This window comes from Pseudonaja textilis, chromosome 1 (genome assembly GCF_049901715.1).
Source record: "Pseudonaja textilis isolate UNSWEBS1 chromosome 1, rPseTex1.2, whole genome shotgun sequence".
Classification (NCBI taxonomy): Eukaryota; Metazoa; Chordata; class Lepidosauria; order Squamata; family Elapidae; genus Pseudonaja; species Pseudonaja textilis.
Genome location: NC_141990.1, coordinates 331,194,746 through 331,217,059, shown reverse-complemented (window position 1 = coordinate 331,217,059; position 22,314 = coordinate 331,194,746). Strand labels below are relative to the sequence as shown.

The 22,314-nt window shown below is 43.6% G+C and overlaps 1 protein-coding gene across 5 annotated transcripts in view; it reads right to left on the bottom strand.

Moving 5' to 3' along the window:
• Positions 1–15,752, bottom strand: part of LOC113435203 (excitatory amino acid transporter 1-like) — a 31,108-nt gene extending 15,356 nt beyond the window's left edge. Inside the window, exons 1-3 of one of the 5 annotated variants that reach the window (XM_087922855.1) lie at positions 15,361–15,752; positions 4,387–4,529; positions 2,470–2,570 (exon numbers count right to left, since the gene is read on the bottom strand). The gene's annotated coding sequence lies outside the window, so the exon portion shown is untranslated. The remainder of the gene's footprint in view (positions 1–2,469; positions 2,571–4,386; positions 4,530–15,360) is intronic. The other 4 variants (XM_087922854.1, XM_087922857.1, XM_087922856.1 and 1 more) reach the window with 4 other exon arrangements.
• Between the last annotated feature and the right edge of the window lie 6,562 nt (positions 15,753–22,314).

Here is a 22,314-nt window from a genome sequence, read left to right as displayed (position 1 = left end):
TGACCAGAAAAGGGTTAGCCTATATGACTTCCCACTCCTTACACCACAGGTCTTCAAACTCGACAACTTTAAGACTTGTGGACTTCAACTCCCAGAATTCCTCTTCCAGTCATGTTAGCTCAGGAATTCTGGGAGTTGAGGTCCACAAGTCTTAAAGTTGTCGAGTTTGAAGACCCTTGCCTTGCACATATTATTTCATGCCAAAGGATTGTAAGAACCCCTCTTGAGTAAATCAACTTAAAATCAAATCATTTCACTTCAATGAATCTGCCTCTCTCTTGATCTACCTACGCTCAATGCTATTTACTCTGACTTCGATAAATGCCCCCAAAATCCTTCCCATTACTGTTTCACCGGAGCTGCTAGGATTCATTGGGACCTTCTGCAAAACAGCAGAGCAATAGGGCTTTTCCAACTTAGCAGGAATATGCAATATTCTCGAACCACATTAGTTGCCTATCTTATCCCACAGGTGGTACCAAATACCTCTTGGCCACAACTGAGCATCAAAAGGCAGGTTAGGACTGGAATGTCAGCCATCTGGCTTTTTCCCACTCCTGGTTGCCTGCCAGGTCCTTGAGCATTTGGCTAATTATCCAAGAGCTCCCCACCTCCCTGAAACACTAAAGAATGACAATCAGGACATTTGGGGGATGCCAGTGGTGCGGGCAGGGCACACCAAGTTTGGAGGTTACAATACCAGAAAAAAGAGAACGTCAGGATCTTGAAATAATCCTTTCCTGCCAGAAATCCTAGGTGACACCCAGATTCCTCCATCTTCCAGCTATTGCCAACCTTTCTGGCTGTCTGGGTTGATGGCCTCATCTCAAGGCATCAACAATGAATTGACTACCTACCTACCAACCTAGCGAGCTAGCTATAAACCAACCAACTCACCAACAAAAAGGTCTCTGACTGATCAATTACCTGCTTTCTTTTCAATTTATTGCATATCGATTAGATTCCCAGATCACACAAAGCTACAGTTTATTCAGTCTTGATTTAATAAATAAATCCAATTATTTGGATTCATACAACAGATTAAACTTTCAAACATGGTTTATAAATACAATAACTCTGCAACCTTTTATTATGAAGGGCAGTCCTTCATTTCAGAAAGCTGTCCTTTAGATTTATTTATTTTTCAAAAACTCAACATTTATTTTTTGAAAAGTTTTTCTCGGTTTTGCTACTGAATTTTCTTTTATGAAACAAAACAATTACAATTCATGTTTATGAATGTCTTTCAGATCTGCTCCTTTTTCAGATTTGTCCTTTGTTTTTTCCCAAGGAAATACGATCACCATTTTTAGAAAGCACCACAAAGAAATCGCACAATATACTCAGCAATTGATCCACGTAATAAATTAAACGCCTTATGTAAAAAATCAGCATATACTTTTGCCTGAGGTCTCTATTTACATTCTTGCTTATATCCTTAGCAAATACATGTCCTGCGTGAGCCTAATGGATCCCAAAAACTATAATTAAAAAAACAGTAGTCGAATTCATGAAAGACATACAAATCTAATCAGCTTGAGCAAGACAGGGTGTTTCGAGTCCTCTCTTATGGACTGACTCAATTCTATGAACAATTTGTTCTTTAAAATAGACCACAACCAGGAAAAAGCAGAATTTCTCGTAGCAAAAGCACATTAATGGCTCAGTTAATGACCTAAGGATATAAGACAGACCGCAAGTCATCCTTTCTGCACCATTGAGGCTGCAGCTTCCAAATGTTTCTTAGCCATCTTAGCTTGGGACTTTTGTGAGTGGCAGTGCCAGCATACCTGGATAGTGCCTGGCTGGGGAAGGGCATCCTACTGCAGGTAGACACAAGAAACATGTAAGGGAGGGGAAAGCACATTATTCTCTATGGTCTTGCCTCTACAATCTTTCCCATTCACCTCTTGACATTTCTTTGTCAAATTATAGATTACTATAGACCTGTCCCCTTCTACTCATTTACTCTGGAAGTAAATAAAGCGGGGACCTTTATTCAAATACCAGATCTGTAAATAAATGCAGGTAGGTCTTCCCCCCCTTGTTACTTTTTTATATTTTCTCTGATTCCTAGCATTGTTGTTTCATCCGAGTTCAGAAAGTTGGTCTCCCAAGTTAATCGCTCATTTCTTACTTACCTTTTGTAAAGGAGTCAAAGGCCCAATTCACAGAAGGGGAAAAGGGGGAACAGGTAAAGGAAAAGAGCAGAGAAACCGAGGGCATTCAAGGACCCATCAAAAGGCAGCTTCAGCCAGCAAGGAGAGATGTCAAGAGTCCGGATATTAAAAAAAAAACAGCCTGGAAAAATTTATGTTTGCCAACGGGTAAACAGTTCCACTCTCCAGGTTCATCCTGTCCCACCTTTAAAAAATACACTTCCGGAAATTGGTGAACTCATTCTTCACCATCAGCCAACACCCCCCCCACCCCGCCCCCCAGCTTCCCAACGGCAGATTCCCTTCCCACCTGGAGCAGTAGGAGAAGCTGGTGGCTTCCCCTGTGAGGCCGTCTTCCTGGGCTGGCAGTCAGTCGTCCTCCGTGTTCTTTCTTCCCTGTCTGGAAATCTTCTGGCAAAAGAGAGGAAAAAAGTGAAGTCAAGAGTATTCTGTTGGAAGGTACAGAGGAGGAGGAGGAGGAGGTGGAGGAGGAGGAGGAGACTTTAGTGGTTTGGGAGTTGGAGCATCTAGTCTCTTTCCGAAGGCAGCTCTCCAACCACATAAATGCACTAGGAGAGGGACGATGCGTTACAGCACAATGCTCATTCATTCAGGCGGAGAAAGGCGTCAATAAGTTGGAAAGGCTTTGGGATCAAACCAAAGACATAGTCAATACGGCATCCTGGGGGCCAAACCATGGTCTATGCTGGAGCTACCCTGTTTCTCCAACAATAGGAAATCCCAGCATGTTTTATAGGCATGAAATGAAATTAAGCCCCTCCCCCCAAATTAAGACCTATATTAAAACATGCGAAATGGGGGGGGAATGGTGGGGGGGGGGGGCTTGCCGTTAGGAAGTACTTTTGTTGCGCACCCGGATATGGTGCTGCCTGCGTTGACCCCGATACAAAGTGCCCCACCAACACCGAGGTCAACATCTAAGCCGTCGCTGCCTGCCTGCCTGAAGATGCAAGGGGGGGAATTAAGTCACCCCCGAAAAGACGGCCTAGCCATTTTTTCGGGGCTCAAAAAAAATATAAGACCCAGCCTTATTATATGAGAAAAACAGTAAAAATCAATAGTAGACAAACCTTGTCCAGATAAGATTCATTAGAAATTATTAGCTGATGATGCTTTTTCCTTAAGAACGCAAATTGAGAAGAAGGCCCTTGGTAAAGATACTTTGACCCTACTCTCTACAGGTAGTCCTTGACTTACAACCATTCAGTGACCCATCAAAGTTACAACAGCATTGAAAAAGTGACTTGTCCCCATTTTTCACGACCACAGCAGCATCCCCAGTCACATGATTAAAATTCAGACACACACACACACACACCGCAACTGGCATGTATTTATGATGGATGGTTGCAACATGATCACTTTTTGTGGACTTCTGACAAGCAAACAATAATGGGGTTGTTAAGATTCCCTTAACAACCATGATACTAACTTAATCACTGCAGTGATTCACTTAACAACTAGCAATAGCAATAGCACTTAGACATATATATCACTTCACAGTGCTTCACAGCCCTCTCTAAGCAGTTTTACAGAGTCAGCCTATTGCCCCCAACAATCTGGGTCCTCATTTTACCCACCTCGGAAGGATAGAAGGCTGAGTCAACTTGAGCCTGGTGGGATTTGAACTGCCAAATTGCAGGCAGATGACAGTCAGCAGAAGTGGCCTGCAGTACAGCACTCTAACCACTGCGCCACTTTTCTTTATGACAAGAAAAGTCATAAAAAGTGGCAAGATTTGCTTAATAACCATCTCACGTAGCAACTGGAATTTTGGCTTCAATGTGGTCATAAATAGAGGATTATCTGTATTTCCAAGGCAGCAACCTCTAAAAACAAGCATCCCATCTTGATGTCTTCATTGCAATAGCTCAGGGAAACTCATAGGTTTTCCTGGTTGGCTGTCCACATGTCGAGTGAATGCAGATAGAATGGTCATATAGCAATAGCACTTATAGTGCTCAATACTGCTTTCTAGCACACTCTAAGCGGTTTACAGAGTCAGCATATTGCCTCCAACAATCTGGGTCATCATTTTACCAACCTGGGAAGGATGGAAGTCTGAGTGAACCTTGAGCCAGTCAGGATCAAACTCCTAGCAGTGGGCAGAGTTAGCCTGATGCTCACCCAGAGAGGTAGTCCTCAACTTATGGCAGGATGGTTAGCAACCTTTCAAAGTTACAACAGAATCAAGAAAGGTACTTACAACCCAGATGTCCCAAAGTTGTGTTTTTTCCAAGAAGCAAATGGACTTTCTTGCTTTTTTTTTTTTGTGAAGATGTTTCAGTTCTCCACCAATGAACTTTTTTCAGCTCCAACTGGATAGTGGAGAATGGAAAGATTTATACACTGCTCAAAAAAATAAAGGGAACACAAAAATAAGACATCCTAGATCTGAATGAATGAAATATTCTTATGAAATACTTTGTTCATTACATAGTTGAATGTGCTGACAACAAAATCACACAAAAATTATCAATGGAAATCAAATTTAGCAACCCATGGAGGTCTGGATTTGGAGTTACACTCAAAATTAAAGTGGAAAAAAACACTACAGGTTGATGATCCAACTTTGATGTAATGTCCTTAAAACAAGTCAAAATGAGGCTCAGTTGTGTGTGTGGCCTCCACGTGCCTGTATGACCTCCCTACAATGCCTGGACATGCTCCTGATGAGGTGGTGAATGGTCTCCTGAGGGATCTCCTCCCACACCTGGACAAAAAGCATCCCCCAACTCCTGGACAGTCTGTGGTGCAAGGTGGTGTTGGTGGATGGAGTGAGGCATGATGTCCCAGATGTGCTCAATTGGATTCAGGCCTGGGGAACGGGTGAGCCAGTCCATAGCATCAATGCCTTCATCTTGCAGGAACTGCTGACACACTCCAGCCACATGAGGTCTAGCATTGTCTTGCCTTAGGAGGAACCCAGGGCCAACCGCACCAGCATATGGTCTCACAAGGGGTCTGAGGATCTCATCTCGGTACCTAATGGCAGTCAGGCTACCTCTGGCGAGCACATGGAGGGCTGTGCGGCCTCCTAAAGAAATGCCACTCCACACCATTACTGACCCACTGCCAAATCGGTCATGCTGGAGGATGTTGCAGGCAGCAGAACGTTCTCCACGGCCTCTCCAGACCCTGTCACATGTGCTCAATGTGAACCTGCTTTCATCTGTGAAGAGCACAGGGCACCAGTGGGGAATTTGCCAATCTTGGTGTTCTCTGGCAAATGCCAAACGTCCTGCACGGTGTTGGGCTGTAAGCACAACCCCCACCTGTGGACGTTGGGCCTTCATACCACCCTCATGGAGTCTGTTTCTGACTTTTTGAGTAGCCACATGCACATTTGTGGCCCATTGGAGGTCATTTTGCAGGGCTCTGGCAGTGCTCCTCCTGTCCCTCCTTGCACAAAGGCGGAGGTAGCGGTCCTGATGCTGGGTTGTTGCCCTCCTATGACCTCCTCCACGTCTCCTGATGTACTGGTCTGCCTACTGGTAGCGCCTCCATGCTCTGGACACTACGCTGACAGACACAGCAAACCTTCTTGCCACAGCTCGCATTGATATGCCATCTGGATGAGCTGCACTACCTGAGCCACTTGTGTGGGTTGTAGACTCTGTCTCATGCTACCACTGATGGGAAGCAGTGAAAGCACCACCAGCATTCAAAAGTGACAAAACCATCAGCCAGAAAGCATAGGACCTGAGAAGTGGTCTGTGGTCACCACCTGCAGAACCATTCCTTTATTGGGGATGTCTTGCTAACTGCCTATGCTTTCCACTTGTTGTCTATTCCATTTGCACAACAGCAAGTGAAATTGATTGTCAATCAGTGTTGCTACCTAAGTGGACAGTTTGATTTCACAGAAGTGTGATTGACCTGGAATTACATTGTGTTGTTTAAGTGTTCCCTTTATTTTTTTGAGCAGTGTATTCCTTGCAGACAACTGGTCATCTGCATTCTTTTAGAGAGTCATTGAGGCCACTTGGAGGCTTATCTGTGATCTCAGGGTCACTTGAGTAATGCAAATGGGTGTGGAGCCTTCTTGCAAATGTTGACTTTGTTGTAGGCTGGAAATAGATGGTCATATCTCTCCCCCTCTTTTGAGGGAGGACTATTCAATTTTGATGTAGACGGTCTTTTTCAAGAAGCTTCTTGGATGAGAAGCGAAACATCTTCAAAGAAAAACAAGAAAGTCCAGTTGCCTCCTGAAAAAAGCACCTTTGGGACAACCATGACCTGGGTGAGACTGAAACTCTTCCATAGACATTTACAACCCAGATTCAAAGTTCAAATGGCTGGATTCTCCCCTCCACCAGAGTCATCTTTTTGCATTTGGGGTACTTGGTAACCAACCACATTTGCTGACCACAATAAATTGTGACCACAATTTATTATCATTTCATGCCCATTTCAGACAATGAGTTCAATTCATTTGTTCACATGTTCACTTAGCCATATAGTCAGCAACGACTAATGGAGTAAAATCCTCAGGGACTCCTTTACCTTTTACTTTATATGTTCACTTAACAACAGTCCTCCAAAAGGTCATACAATCGGCCATGGTCACATGATGACCCACTTAACAACTGGCATGACTTATGATCTGTCCAGATTTTTGCAGCATTAATTCAGCACCAGAAAAATAAACACAGATGACTGATGCTTCACTTAACATCTTTATAAACATAATAAGTAAATTATACAAACCAGTTGTAGATTTCTCCAACATCGAGCAAACTCAAACAGAAACAAGTTGCAAGCAACTTACAGGGGCATAGAAACAGACATCAGTTTCACTTTAGTTTAGCAAGCAAGCAGAGGAGAGAAGCAGTTTCATTTTCAATAGACAGACTCAGAGCTCAATTTAGCTGCAAAGTTGCAGAGCTTAATATAGAGCCACACCTAGGCTACTTCTAGTTTCAGTTTCCAAACAGTCCTCATTGGCTGACTCAGTTGCTATGCCTATTCATTGGCTGACCTTGTTACCAAGCTCTATTCCAGTTCATGAATATACTCTGACATGAGCGTAATTCTGGGATCAATTACAGTTGTAAATTGAAGATTAGCTGCATATGGAAGTTCTATTTAATTCTCAGGGCATCTAGAGAGTTCCATTCCCCTGTTTTCTTTTCTTCTTTGGCCCCAAATGCCAAAGAATTTTAACAATTCCCTCCCGTTCACTCGGAGGCAGATTCAAGATTCACTCTATGTATCAAGTATACGTCCACCCACCAATTTCTGTCCCCATGGAAATGGGAAACCTTCCAATGTGATACAGCATCAGGTTGCTGGAGCTGAAGAAGACCAGATGCTACCACCCACCAGTCCCACCATGTATCTTCTACGACGACGCCACCACCGTTCCTATGTGTTGCAGACAGCATGGCGCTCAAAGAACAGGAAGGAACAAAAACTATAAAAACTAGACAGTTCACATCTCTAAAGGCCTAAAGACTGGATAATTGGATAAAGCAATCACAAGAACTCTTGATTAAAACCTCCATTAAGCGAGTACCCCCTTTGACTTAGGCCAACCAGAGGTCCCAGGAGTGGAAGATTTTCTGTCATTTAGGAAGGAATGCACAACTTCCATTGTCAGATGCAGGCTACATTGAGGGGGCAGTCCTAGGATTTTATATCTGGAGTAGACTGTCTGTGGAAGCTCCGCTATAGGATTTCTTAGTAGCTACTAATGGATTTAGAATTCTCATAATTTTGATTTTCTCCTAATCTTGTATCCTGACCAGGATTCTGGAGATAATATAAACACAACATGCTGTGTTATACCAGAATCTAAAAGTTTGCCTCATCTAATAACTTGCAAAATTCTATCAACGAAGTTTTATCATAAAATAGAATTAGTAAAATTAGTTAGAAACAGGTCATGTTTCCTACCTGGTCTACCTGATAAGACTGACAGTAGCCAAGTACATTTCAGCTTGATATAGTGCGGCCACTTTACAGTTCTTGTACCAAGAGCTATTCTAGAAATCTGAAACTGGCCCTTCCACATGCTTTGTTTCAATCCTCTATTTTGTCCTACTTCATTTAAGGAATCAGAAGATCCCCAATTTCTTTTTTTTAAAATGCCTAATATGAAACTAACCCTCACTAGCTGGCAAAGAAATCTATTATACCAGACATTGTACTCGTCCTTGTGCCAGAAAAGGTTGCAAGGAGCATTGCTGGTGGGAAGGAAGTAGAAGGGAACGACCAAGCTGGAAAAAAAAGGTACCCCACTGAGATAAACATTTTTATTCCTCCTCACAGCCAATTGCTTAGCAACACTGCACTGTGCTATGTATCTCCAAACTTCATCCACCCACAGCCGAGAATTAATCCATGTACTCTCGTGAGCCCTTCCCCAACAGAAGCCTCACGGAGATCCACAGGATACATCCCTGATTGTCTACCCTACAAAGGCTTTGCCATTCATACTCACACATTTTTAGTTCAGCCTGTCAACTCAATTTTCCTGGAGACAAGTGCAGCCTGAAGAACAAATCCGCCAATGCTGCATTTCCAGCCTCTAGAGCTTCTGCTAACAAAGCAGCCAAGATCTCAAGAACGTAACACATGTTCACATGTGCACATGGGAAAAGCGGGGAGATGTTTTCAGCCTACTCAAACAGCATGCAAGGCAATCAACCAAGCATTACATAGAAGAAAAGGTGTTCTGCTTCACATAAATTTTCACTCCATGCAAAGGGTTAACCCCTTTGCTCAAGTTAGTCCTCAAAATCTGAAGCTAGCTGGGATTACACAATATATTAAGCCTGAAATAAGCCCAGCTGTCCTGTTCACATCAAATTATCAAACAAACCATATTGTAGTTTAATAGCACTTAGACTTATATACTGGTCCACGGTGCTTTACAGCCCTCTCTGAGCTGTTTACAATGTCAGCATATTGCCCCCAACAATCTGGCTCATTTTATCAACCTTGGAAAGATGGAAGAAGCCTGAGCCAACCTTGAGCCAGTCAGGATCGAACTCCCAGAATTGGGGAAAGATAGCTTGCAATACTGCATTGTAACCACTGGATTTAACATACGGATATAGTTTTCAAAAGACAATGACTGAATTTGCACACAACACTGAAGTATGAACTACCCAACCAACCATGTATAAATCTAATGTTTTGCTGACCCTGTTTTAATTGGATGCCCCAGGAAATGATTTATTTTATTCATAAAATGTGTAATTAGAAAAGGCTTTGGGAGGCTTAGAGATATAATAGAAGAATGATTCTGTTTAAATACTTAAAAATTAAAGGTCTTGATTGGATAAGAATGTTCTGAATTGCTTCCTGAACTATAATAAAGTTGGAACATGCGTCAATTCCACTGCCAGTATGTTCCCTAACATGGGACTTGAGCCAAATCAAACAGAATTAGCTGTTGATTTTATTTTTATTGCAATACCCATGAAAGTGCCCTACAGAAGTCTTTAGAGTGAGGGCCAGACTGAAGGGTGATCCTGTCACTAGTGAACCCACATAACTTTCTATACTGTTGTCAGTGCCTTCACCTAGACAATTCTTCGGACTGCAAGAACTTGGGAAACACATAACTGCTTTAATGAGATGGAGAAAGGGCTGCATTCATGCACCTTGTCTCAAGGGCGCTCTCTTAGAACTGAAATTGAATCAGAATTAGAAGAATAGAACTGGAAGGGACCTTGGAGGTCTTCTAGTCCAGTCCATTTCAGATAAGTGACTGCCCAGTCTTGTCTTAAAAACCTCCAGTGATGGAGCACTTACAACATCTGGTGGCAAGCTGTTCCACTGGTTACTTGTCCTCACTCAGGAAGTTTCTCCTCAATTCCAGGTTGCTTCTCTCTTTGATTAGTTTCCATCCATTGTTTCTTGTCCTGTCCTCAGGTACTTTGGAAAATAAATCGAACCCCCCCCTCTTCTTTTTGGCAACCTCTAAAATATTGGAATACTGCTATCATGTCCCCCCCAAGTCTTTTTTTTTGTCTAGACTAGCCAAACCCAAATCCTGCAACTGTCTTCATATGTTTTAGTCTCCAGGCCTTTAATCACCTTAGTTGATCTTGTTTGCAATTTTTCCAAAGTCTCAACATCTTTTTTTAATCACCTACTGCTCACCTATATATTTCTCCCCCACTCCTTTGGTTTTTTGGGATTGTCAGAAAGTAAAAAAGATGTGTCCCTAGTATTGTACAGTAAGAAAGCTCTTTCAGAAGGAAACAGCTTATACTTCCAGGACTGAAAATTGAACTACAGAGATGGCTTTAGGGAAGGAACTGGCAGTTTGCAAAACATGATTTAATCCTAGAAAAAAAACATTAAAAAGAAATCTGACTCCACCTTAACTCTCTTGTGAGGAGGGAGGGAAAATGCAGTTACAGTCATCTCTATAATTTTCTGCCCTCCCAAACCTTTTCATTGTGACCTATGGAGTTTTCTCTAACTGTGCTGAATCGTTTTGAAGGTGGGGGGCAAGAAACCCTATTTTACTTTCTCAGTAAGGCTCTAAATCCACTCAAATCCCATCCTTGCTCTGTGTGTATATCCAAGGATTTTGCTATGATCCCATTCACTTCACCCTTTGACCCCCCAAATAGTTAGTGCTGCCCAAAATTGCAAGAGATACTCGGTACTTTGTACTAATTGTGTTACTGTAATTCTAGAAAATGTTCCTTAAATCTCCAAAGAGCCACAGCTTTTTGCACACAGGATACAAGCAACTTTATTTTGTGTGGTCTGTGGTTTAAGCTATACAGTAGAATCTAACTGTCATCCTTTTTGCTGAAAACTAAATCCCAGATTGTTTTTAAAAAAACTTGAAATAATAAACCAGTTTGGAGCCCCAGAACATGTCCCATCCTGAATACTATTCAGTGCTATTTATTTTTTGGCATTTTAAGTTAGATGCAGTGCCTAGTTCTGATTTTTCTACATCTCTACAATAACCCTGAGAAGCAGAATCTGAATATTCCGATTACAGGTTGCTACCGAGAGGAGAGGAGAGGAAAGGAAAGGAAAGGAAAGGAAAGGAAAGGAAAGGAAAGGAAAGGAAAGGAAAGGAAAGGAAAGGAAAGGAAAGGAAGAAATGAGAGAAGGAAAGGGAAAGGAAAGGGAGGAGAGGAAGGAAGGGAAGGGAAGAAGGAAAGAAAAGGAGAGGAGAGGAAAGAAGGGAGGGAAAGGGAAGTTCTCCAGCAGCAAAGAATGATGTACAAAGGGCACTTCTGAGCATGTGAGTACTAGAGAGAGAGAGAGACCGAGACTCTGGGATCTTAAATTACAGCATAAGACATGCAGAGCCGCCAGAGCTTGCCAGTTCTTTTTTGCAAAAATTAATCACTAGCAATCACTTGCCAAAGGCAGCCTTTAACAGACTTGAAATGTAACACCCACACTTACTTGGCTCAAGGCCCACTCAGACAGATATTTCCACTCTAAAAATAAATAAATAAACACAGAAGCAGGGATTTTACTCCTGCTTTGCCATACCAGGCCAACTCACTCTGTCTGTCTGGATACAACCTCCTGCATCAATTTCTGTCTCGCTCGGTCAGGACCGAAACAGCCCGAACAAGAACTCTACTCAGAGAGTGAAAGACTATCTTTGGTTACTGGAATGATTCAGAGCCTTGTATCAGTTTGCAGAACACAGCCAAATCTATTATTACAGTAAATATAACTCAATGGCTGTGCACATGGGTGTTTTTTCCCCTGTTTTTGGCCTCTGTGCAACTGTAGCGTCAAATTTCAGTCCACGGGGCCAGAAAGCATTCTTCACTGGAAGATGGGGGGAACTTGATGGTCAGGGCAGGCAACATTGAAACACAGATAATTTCCCAAACTTGCCAACTTTAAAATGCATGGATTTCAACTCTTAGGATTTCGCAGCTAGCATGGCTGTCTAGGGAATTCTGGGAGTTGAAGTTCACTGGTTTTAAAGGGGCCAAGTTTGAGAAACCTGGTTTGAGGGGCTCCTTTTAAAGCCCATTCTTGTCCCTATATGTTTCCAGTTATTGTAGTTTTCCACAATACTGGTGGAATTTTTCACAATACTGTCTTTGGTAACAAAGCTCCCAAAAATGCTATTGCGGATTCTAGGTGGTTTTGATAAGTTTAATGTTATGTGTTCTGAAACCCAGTTTGGTGTAATGATTGAGGCATCAGAGTAGAAATTGATAGACTGTGAATTTTAGTCTTGCTTTGGGCACAAAACTGACTGCTGGGTGACCTGTGGCCAGTCACTTCCACTTGACCCAAGGAAGGAGGCAATGACAAACCATTTTCTGAAGAACTTTGCCAAGAAAACTGCAGGGACTTGCCTTGACAGAGTTCAAGAATTGGGCATGGTTGTATGGAAAAATAATAATAATGTACTTGTTAAGGAAGGAGGGGAAAAAAAACTTCCCCAAAAAGTGAGAGGGGGGGGGAGAAGCCTGGCTTCTCTGCAGTGATATCATTATATCACTGCTCAGTTTCCTGCAAACCTTGGCAACATTTTAAAAAATAGGGAAAAATATTCTGCATTCTAAATGGCTGCTTGTCCCTGTTTCGGTGCCCTTACAGTTCAGTGACGGAAAGCCTGTTTTGTTTGACAAAAGTGTCACAATCCATCCCACATTAACGGTTACAGGAACTGGGCATGGCTAGTCTAGTGAAGAGAAGGACCAGGGAAGACATGATAGCAGTCTTCCAAACTTCCAATATTGGAGGGTCTGCAACAGAGAGGAGGAAGGGGTCAATATATTTTTCCAAGGCACCCGAAGGCCAGACAAGGAATAATGGATGGAAACTGAACAAGGAGAGATTCAACTTAGAAATAAGGAGAAACTTTCTGACAGTGAGAACAATCAACCAATGGAACAGATGTTGCCTTCAAAAGTTGTGGGAGCGCCATCATTGAGACTGTCAAGAAGAGATTGGACTGCCATTTGTCAGAAATGGTGTAGGGTCTCCCATTTGGGCAGGGGGGTTGGACTAGATGACCTACAAGGTCCCTTCCAACTCTGTTAATCTGTCTGTTAATCCTGTTTGTTCGGTTGCATGGTTCTGTATTCAGCCTTAGGAGTCAACCCCTTGAGGAACATCAGCTCCTACTGCTGGAAATTCCTTGGAAAACAGACAAAACTTCTCCAATATGGCGCTGTCCTGCTGAGAGGTATACAGGTAGTCTTCGACTTGCAACAGTTCATTTAGTGACTGTTCAAAGTTACAACATCACCGAAAAAAGTGACTTATGACCGTATTCCACACGACTGTTGAAGGCCATGTGATTTACATTCAGGTGCTTGACAACTGACTCACATTTATGACTGCTGCAGTATCCCGGAGTCATGTGATCGCCTTTTGTGACCATCTGGCAAGCAAAGTCAATGAGAAAACCAGATTCACTGAACCACTGCGTTACTAATTTAACAACTGCAGTGATTCCCTTAACAAAGGTGGCAAGAAAAGTCGTAAAACAGGATAAGACTCACTTAACAAATTTCTCAGTTAACAACATAAATTTTGGGCTCAGTTGTAGTTGTAAATCGAGGATTACCTGTATAGGTAGCCCTTGACTTATGACTACAATTGGGACTAGAATTTCTTTTGCTAAGCAAAGTGGTTGTAAAGTGAGCTGGACTTGATTTTACAACCCTTTTGGCCAAAGTTGTTAAATGAGGAACTGTAATTGTTAAGTGAATCATGTGGTCATTAATTAAATCCGGCTTCCCTGATTGGCTTTGCCAGCTGGGAAGATCACAAATGGTGATCACATGACCCAAGGATGCTGAAACTAGTCATAAATATATGCTGGCTGCCAAGCACCTTAATTTTGACCATGTGACTATGGGGATGCTAAGACATGTGGAAGTGTGAGGAGGACCAGTCATGAGCCACCTTTTTCAAAGCCGGTTGTAAATCGAAAACTACCTGCATGGAGGTGTCTCCTTCAGGCAGGTGCCAGGTGGAGAAACATCAGTGGATGCTCCCTTGTTGGGCCGGAAATGAGCTTGGAGAGCCATCAACAATGTGCCTATGGAGATTCTCAGTCATCCAGATTGTCCCAAAGGCGCTTTTTCAGGAGGCAACTGGACTTTCTGTTTTTTTTTTTCTTTGAAGACATTTCGCTTCTCATCCAAGAAGACAGGATAGTGGAGAATGGAAGGATTTATACTGCTTGCAGATAGCTTCCTTGAGTATGGATCCTTTCCATTTCTACAACCTGGCTAAGAATCATGGGATTTGGAAGCTTTTACACATCTGGAGAAGACCAGGTTGGGAAAGTCAAGAGTAGAAGTACAGGGTTGGCTGGACTAAAGCTCCACATTAATAGAAGGTAAAGGAGAGACATTAATGGCTATTGGCCTTAATGGCAGGGTGACAGCTTGCAAAGGCCATCTGCTAGGAGACTAGTGGGGCTTCCTTGGCCACTTGACTTGAGAATTGGCCACTGTGAGAACAGATGGACCACAGATCCAATCTCCCACTGCTTACCTTCTTCATGTAGTCTTTTAACAAGGGATGGAACTGCAGTCACCCACCCTCATAAGCTACAGAAACGGAAACACACACACACACAAACACGCACATGCTTGAAGAGTCCACGTTAGCTAGAAAACCTTATCAGCCTTACTACCCGGGCTCCCAGGCGTCCAATGTGAGAGGAAGCTCCGTGGGGGGGAGATATTACACACATAATAATAATTAAAAAAAACCCGTTGCTAGCCGAGGCCGGGCTGACCTAAATCCAAGGAGAGAGGAAGGGCGAAATTCCTCCGCGTGCCTCAAAGGAAGCGTGTGCAAAATCCAGTTCCATTTTCTCTCGGGAGAGGAATTTTATTATGGGTGTGTGGGAGGGGGGCAGCTTTGGCGGCACCTGCCTTCGCCATTCCGGGGCTCACTTCACCGAAAGGCCACTCGCATCGCTGGAGGGAGAAAGGCAAGCAGGCGCCCCCACACACAAAGCTCTACCTGCCCCCCGGCCTTTCTTCCCCCCCCACCGAACCCATAGTCTCCCTCGGCGATTCCATATGGAGTCTCCTCTACGCGGGCTTTCCCACACCACGCACAATCGCTCTCGGGCCATTCAGTTTCCCGCCACGCGCGCAACGCCCGTTCCCAAAAACCCCCAGACGAAAACACGGGTTTATCGCACCCCCCACCCCCAAATCCCTCTCCCTCCGCTACGCATTTCTCCACTTGCCTCAGCAAACGTGTGAAGGGCCTGGGGATTCCGCACGGCAGCAACGGGGCTGGGGGGGAAAAGGTGGAGGGGAGGGGCGCGGGATGGGTTCCCCTCGCTTTTTCCTACAGGGGGAAGCGGGGCGCTTCACCCAGATCTAGGCGGGATGCGTGTGGTGGTGGTGGTGCGCTTGATCGCGCTCCGCTTGCTGGCCCCTCGGTTGCTACGCGTTTCGCGGGTCCCGGCGGCGTTGCCTTCCTGCCGAGCTTTTCAATTGCGCTCCGCGGTTTCCACGTGGACCGGCCGACGCCTCTCCGGGTCGATCTGCTGGCTTAAACCACCGCCGCCGCCGCCGCAGCCTGCCTGACGGATGCTTTGCCCACGTCTTCCTTCTGTTGCTCTTCCACTTGCTTGGCGACCGGGATCGTGGCTTGGCCAGCGCGGGGAGAAATGATTCGATATTCCGGGCCGTCATTGGCCACGCAAGACGGGCGGGAACACGAGGGCGGCGATCGCGGGCGATCTCTCAGCGCGAGCGGGTAAGGCCCTAGCGCGCCTCAGCCTCCGCCTGGCGCAGGCGGGAGGATTGCAGGGCTCGAATGGAGCCGCAGCGCAAGGACGCGCGGGAGGCGATGGCGAGGAGCCTCTGAGAATGAGCAGAGCGCCCCTGCTCCAAAGCCCCAGGAGGGACCCTCCGATCACATCCTTTTAAGAAAACGGGATCGGTCCAGTCAGAGACCAGATGTTCAGGGGAACAAGCGCTGCCTCGGTCCCCGCGCATCCGGGTCTCTTTTCTAAATGTTGAGACCCCCGCAGCCACCCACCCCCCGCCATTAAGAACAACCCTCTCATGTGGGGGAAAACCCACAGCGGCGCCACAGGCGAGTGTCCGGATTTGGGGGGAAATATGGCGGCGGCTGCTAGGCTGTTCCTCGGCCTTATGAAATCCCCGCTGTCAGTCCTGGAGCATCCTCTGCTTTGTCAATGAAGATTAACAAGTTCATCCTTCACTTTTACAAAAAAGGGATTGTGGCTAGTGGAGCTGGAGGAAAGTTTGAAGAATTCTTGCAAGTGGGTGCGTTTTGGGGTTGGAACTTGCGGTTTTGCTTCTGTCCAAAGCTTAAGCTGAATGATATAATGGGACTCGGTTTTCTGAATCACACTTTGCTGGGTGCATCACAACACGATAAGGCATTAAAGTATGTTTACAAACCATACTGGCTGGGTTTGTGCACTAAAACACAAATTGCAAGGTGTAATTTTGCTTGCCCTGCTGTGTGAACTCAGCCATGGTGGTTTACTCAACAAACCACAATTAAACCAGCCATGATCTGACATATGAGCCAAGTCAACAAGCGATTCCTTTGAAATGCTTGAGAATGTGAGCGTTTTGCAAAGTTTCATGCTAGAATCCAAAAAGTCACAGTGGAGAAAGGATTGAGATTTGCAGGCATGTTCAAGCAAAAAGGGCTTGCTTGCTTCCACAATTCATCCTGGAAAGACTCCAGAACTTTCTCCATCAGAGAAAGTTTTCTGATCCTCTATATTGCCACCCAGCATTCACCAGGGGGGAGGTGGGGTATCTGCTGAAAACAGGAACAGTTGCACCAAATATAATTGGTTTATCACCTACATTATGGTTGCTTATCACCATACGCCAAAGGTTCTTGCCCAATTCAAATCTTGCAGCAAACCTCCCTCTTTTCAAAACAAATAGAGCTGATGCAATTTCCTCTTTTTAACAGCTCTGCCCAGACAATCCAGCCAGGGATAGGATTGAGCATACACACACCAATACTGAGGATAAATCGGAATGTGCTAAATAGACTTTATCTAGAGTTAGTTATCTGTAGGTCTGGGAAGTTCTTGGTGTTCTCTGAGCTTGACTGTTTGCTTGCTAATATTTCATAACCCAACCAGGCAATATCAGCAAGACCCTTATCTACTTCCAAATAGAGGCAGATTATGATGTGTATGGAACAAGTTACTTTAAGCACCTTTTTTGTGTTGACATACAAGTAGAGCACACTTTTTCATGTATGCTCTAATACAGGGGTCACCAACCTTTTAGACCTCAGGGACCACCAAACCCATAATTTTAAATCCTGCAGACCGCTAATATGAATTTTGACTGATGGTGACCTGTTGATGTTGGTGGGAAATTTGGTCCCATATTCCCGAGCTGCAGTAGTCACAGGACTGGCCCTTTGGTCATCCCGGAGCAATTGCTCCTCCACCTGGGTGCACTGGCCTGCCATGGAACTGGAGGAGCTGCTCCGGGATGATCAAAGGGCCAGTCTTGTGACTACTGCAGCTCTGGAATATGGGACCGACTTTCCCACCAATGTCAGCAAGTCACCTCAGGGCGGATTTCCCTCCCCCGCTGTTGGTCTTACCTTCCAGTTCCAGCTCGCATGGCTCTACTCAAGATAAGGTTTGCGTTTGGCTGAAGGGTGGGGGCCGGTGGGTGGGTGGGCCATGGGGGCGGCGCAGCCTTGTGTTCCGAAATAACCTGGATTGTTTGGGGTGGGGGGACATTTCTCGCTGGACCACCAAAATTTTCTCATGGACCACCAGTGGTCCCCAGCCCATCAGTGGCGGCCACTGCTCTAATAAAAGGTAAATGGTCCTCAACTTACAGGTTCATTTAGTGACCGTTCAAAGTTACAGTACTGAAAAATGTGACTTATGACCATTTTTCAAAGTTACCTTTGTAGCATCCCTATGATCATATGACCAAAATTCAGATGCTTGGCAACCGGTTCATACTTTATGATGGTTGCTGTGTCCTGGGGTCAGGTGATCACCTTTTGTGACCTTCTGACAAGCAAAGTCAATGGGGAAGCTGGATTCACTTAACAACCCAAGTTCCTAACTTATCAAACTGCAGTGATTCCCTTAACAAGTGTGGCAAGAAAAATTGTAAAATGGGGCAAAACTCACTTAACAGATGCCTCAGCAGAACAACAGAAAATGTGGGCTCAGTTGTGGTTCGTAAGTTGAGGGCTACCTGTACTATCTTAGGTGAGGCATTTTCTGTGTCAAGAAAGGGAAATTCCCATTGTTAGAAGTTGCTAAATGAAGGCATAATTTAAGCATTGTTGATCAAATCAATCAGTCCAACAGATAAGTAATTGCTCTTTGCTCAATTTCAGATATCCTCCTATTTTTTTGTTAAGCTGCTTTATGACTGAAAGTTTCAGTGGGACACGCTACGCTAACACAGACTTTCAGTCCACAAACCAGGAACTAATTTGGTTTTAAACGATAACTTGCTACCATTAAACATACTCAACTTTCCTGACTTTGTTTTTCCATTATGCTGAGGCCAAACCGAGTGCATTAAATAATTGGTGGTGTGTGTGACCCAAGAGAGGGGAAAACCCTTTTAGTAAGCTGCTGCAGTTTCAAAATAAATCATTATGCTCATAAACCACACTCAGCTATGTCTCGTGTTAACCATGGGTAGATCAGCCGTAAAGCCAGACCAGATGGCACAGCCAATAGAAGCTAGCCCTGCTTTTTTATTTATGGCTTTTAGTCGGCATCCCAGTCATGTATGCAATGGCTGGCTGCCTTGACACTTCCTGAATTTTGCATGCATGCGAGAGAAGGAATATGTATGTTTTGCAATCTGGGTTAAAAAAAGTCAAGTATCAGTAATAATCTAGGTGGCATCAGAGCCACAGTCAACATAGTGGGAGAAGATTAAGCCCATTCTTTCTTATTTTTCACATATTTACATGCCAACTTCTGTTTATGTGAAGAAGAAAAAAATAGAAGAAATGTTATACTTGGAAATGACCCAGTTTTGCAATAATCACAAACCACTCCTGTCTATCTAGAAGCTGAATCATGCTGAGTATAATTTGGCCCACATAATACAGCGAGCTAGTTTTAGAAAATTTTGTATTGGGCTATAGTTAAAGGCTTGCCCCTCAACCCATAATTAAAGTACAGATGATGCAAACTGACCATGTTGGTATAACCTACAGTTGGTGAAAGTTCCTGACTTTTAATAACATTTGCTAGACAGGAAAGGCATTACCAGACTCATTAAGATTTTAGGTGATCAGTGTACCAATTAAGAAAAAGAAGGCACATAGCAAAGGATTATAATGTTGGTGTCAGCAATCCACTGGAGTCATCTTTTACCTTCTTATTCAAAGTCAGAATGACTTCTAGGTTACGTTCCCTTAGAGATACCAACCTCTGCAGGTCATACATCTTGAATAAATGAAGTCCTAAAATAGATGCCAATCTGCCACAGGAGAGATGGCATGTGGGTGGCACACTTCCAAGTGAAAGAGGCTGCCACTATACTTTTCTAGCCTTGGGTTTTCCAGCTCAAGCAGAAGGCAGCTCTATTTTCATAACTGCTGTATCCAAAGTATGTCACGGTGACCCTTTTCCAAAGTAATCACAAAGTTTCAACGTTGCAGTAGTTTTTCAAACAGGAAATGGAGACGTAGAGCAGCTGATTTGAAAGATTCAGCTGGAGCAGAAAAGCTTAAGTGTCTGGTTCAGAATTATAAGAGACTTAATACCTTGCACAACACAAAGGCTGTTCCACATTGCCGTTATTTCCTTAGAAGCAAACTTGGAAGTCACTCTGAGTGGGCTTGCTATTAAAGTAAGCCCCAAGGAAGGATCACCTGTCATGATAAGCTGTGGTTTAATCCAGCTTTGTTGAATACACCACTTGGGGCCCTATTGGGTTGAAGCAGCATGTTAGTATAAATAAAGCATATTAGATTTACCTACCGTGATAAGCTACAAACCCATGTTTATAAACTACACCACTACACCACTAGCTAAATCACAAACAAGTCAGTCACGTTTTGAGAGGTACCTAGTTTGTGTAAAGCAATATACTCAAGAGAGCTAACAGTTAAATCTAGTTGAAGGTAAAAAGGTAACAGTTTCCCCTGTCCAATTCTTTTTATTTTATTTTATTCATAAACATTTTTTGAATACAGCATTTTGTTCGAATATATTATTTACAAACAAGGACATAGCTAACACTGTAAAAATATTGTCCATTTACTACTACTACTACTACTAATATAATAATTCTAGGGGACAGTGCTCATTTCTGTTTTCTAAAAGAGAACCAGCATTGTCTCAAAATGCTTCCAAGGTCATGTGACTGGCATGTAATACAAAATTTAAATATTTTAAAAGAAAAAAAAGTTATATAAGAATTATCCAATAAAAGAAAGTGGTGGCAGAAATATTATTCAAGTAAAAATTATACTACTTATGGGGCAAATGCTATGGTAAACAGGAAGATCTTAACTAGCTGGGTTTAAGAGGTCCCACTTGGCCTTCCCACATAGGGGAGACAAAAATGAAACTGAGAAAATCCCAGCACCCCCTACTAAAACCAATTTCCAAGCAAGGTCTGGAGTCACTGGAAAATACTACCTTTTAAACCCATGTCTGCCAAGCAATCCAGAAGGATACTATGAATGCATCAAACATTATTGAGAAATACAACAGAACCAAAACACCTTCTTTGTCAAATGTCCACTGTATATTTTCTAATTGAATGACTCTAGTTCCAAAACCAGAACTGAGGTCAGATTGTAATGGGTTTAGATAACACATTTAATGAAGGAAACCTTGACACTGAAGATATCAGACCTCTGGCTTAAGAAGAGCAAACTGGAGACTAGCTGGACCCAGGCAGGACTTAATTAAAGGACTCACTACAATTGCTTTAAGGTTAGAGGGTTACTCCTTTGTCCACTGATGCTTTGGTCACTCTGGGCCTCCCTTGGCCACTTGAGTCAATCAAGGATGACCCATGTGATCTGTATCAGGCTCTCAAGAATCCTGTCCATATTTCTGGGTTGTATAAATTGCTGCTTACTGATAATGCATGGACAAGGAGACCACTGAGGGGGTCCCACAAAGGAATCCAAAGCAGAGCAAATGTAACTTATCTGTATGTCACCCAAATAACAGGATAACAGTTCAAAGGGACCTTGGAGGTCTTCTAGTCCAACCCCCTGCTCAGGCAGGGACTCTATACTTATACTCAACCCTATACCATTTCAGACAAGTGGTTCTCCATTCTCTTCTTAAAAACCTCCAGTGTTGGAGCATTTACAACTTCTGGAGGCAAGTGGTTCCAACTGATTAGTTGTTCTCACTGGCAGGAAATTTCTAATTAGTTCTCGGTTGCTTCTCTCCTTGCTTGGTTTCCATCCACTGCTTCTTGTCCTGCCCTCAGGTGCTTTGGGAAATAAGTTGACCACTCTTCTCTGTGGCAGCCCCTGAAACATTGGAACTAAGGTGTCTTCCTTATGAGCTCTTTTACAACTTAGATCTTTTGGTCAACTTGCTGTGGATCGTGACGGAAACGAAGTCTGCCTTTGCCACAGCATAGGCCTTCCTAGTTAGCTTTACCCCATCTTCCTCTGCTTTTGCTCCACCCATCAGACCTGCTGTTACACAGTCCAGAATTCTTTCGTATCCACAAATCTGATAGGTGGTGTACTTTGAGGCTTCTTTTAATAGCAGGACATTCAGAAATAATTATATCAAGAACCTCAATTATACTTACGCCAGATATGGATAATATAAACAGAAATGTGAGTGGATATTTAACAAAATCTATATGTACATTATATTTCAAAAATAATTTTGTCATGCCAGGGTATTTGAGAGACCACCTGTTCCCAATTACATCAGGTCAGGTAGGAAGGGCGTGTTACGAGTCTCCTAAGGAGTTCCATTTGACAAGAGCCAGGGAAGAGAGTTTTCCACCATAGCACCCACTCTTTGTAATATCACCCCTCCTAACCCACAAGATGAGCCTAGCCTTAATCCTCTTGACTTTCTGGAAATCTCTCAAGACTAGTTTTGCAACAATCCAGGGGTTTCTTTGGAACAGCCCTTAAGATGGCTTTATTGTACAGTATTTAAGTTTTTAAACATTCCCCTCTAGCTTTATTAAATTTCATTTAT